Source organism: Calidris pugnax, unplaced genomic scaffold, assembly GCF_001431845.1.
Source record: "Calidris pugnax isolate Ruff unplaced genomic scaffold, ASM143184v1 scaffold18, whole genome shotgun sequence".
NCBI lineage: Eukaryota > Metazoa > Chordata > Aves > Charadriiformes > Scolopacidae > Calidris > Calidris pugnax.
The window spans coordinates 15,879,383-15,880,615 of NW_015090812.1; positions in this window are offsets into that span (position 1 = coordinate 15,879,383).

Sequence of the window (1,233 nt, forward strand, 5' to 3'; positions counted from 1 at the left end):
TTCAGCTAGCTCTGACCAGCTCTGGCATTTGAAAAAAATCCTTTTTCTTCCGCTTGAATTTATCTGCCAGCTGCCTGCGAGTCAGGATTTCCCAGCCAGCAGCTCTTGTTATTATCTGTTTTCACTTGCCTTGATGTTTACCAGATTGGACTGCTTTTATCTCTATTAACCCTACATCGCTGAGGAGCCCCAGTATTACACACCCTACGTGGCTTGGGCATCGTGTCAGAGCAAAAATAAATTAACAGAAAATAAATTCACCTTACTGAAGAAACAGTGAAGTCTAAAATGCTGGCCAAAAATAACACAAGTGTTGATGATCTCAGGGAAGAAAATAACTAAAAGGCCAAACGAAGGTATTAAAAATCAAAGCTTAAAATAAATGACAGCTCATTATACTAAATCTGAACTCTGCTAAAATTCTCCACCAGATGAAAAAGGTGCTATGAAAATAGTATTGAACAGCTGACAGCAGGACAAGCTGGCCTGATTTTCTCTGGTCTCAGAAGCTTGAATTGCTGCTAAGCAGTGTTTTCATTTGTAACCTTAGATACATTTTGCAGGCATTTAGACCAAGCATTTAGAAGGTCTGATTAAAAATGCATCTAAAAATATAAAGAGGAGATTCTCAGTCTTTAAAAGGGCCCTAAAGCTGTTCTGAACAAGCACCTAAGTATCATTGCCCATCTCCTCCAGTTCCTAGAAATCATGGGGATAAAGTAAAATTTGAAAGAAGAGCCAGTGTTTTTTTAAAGCTTGATTTCTTGATCAAGTTCAATATAGTTTAAAAAGTAATAGGTGACACCTAGTTCTAGGCCACAGGTCTGGTCACCTGTCGGGTCAATGCTCAACAAAGGCTTCAAGGTATTGATACCCTTTCAGTTTAAGGGGGAAAAAAGTTTCTGACAGATTTTTGGGGGGAGGATGTGGTTCAGTTCTGCTCCTTCCATCCTGTGAGCTGCCGGGGGGTGGCTCAACCCCTGCCACCCAAGCGGCCGCCCCCGCCCAAGCTAAAAAAGCTGCCTTTAGCCTTCTGGGTCCCTCAAGGGCTCAAGAACACTGTATTTATTTATTTTTTACGCCCCCAGGTCGTGTGTTAACAACCAAAACACGTCGTTTGAGCCTGTCGCTACTTTATTTACCTCACCTACTGCACTGCGTTTACCTGCGCGACGCCAACCAGCCGCGGGCCTTGCTACCGGCCGTGTGGCGGCCGCTCCAGCCCGCGCCCCG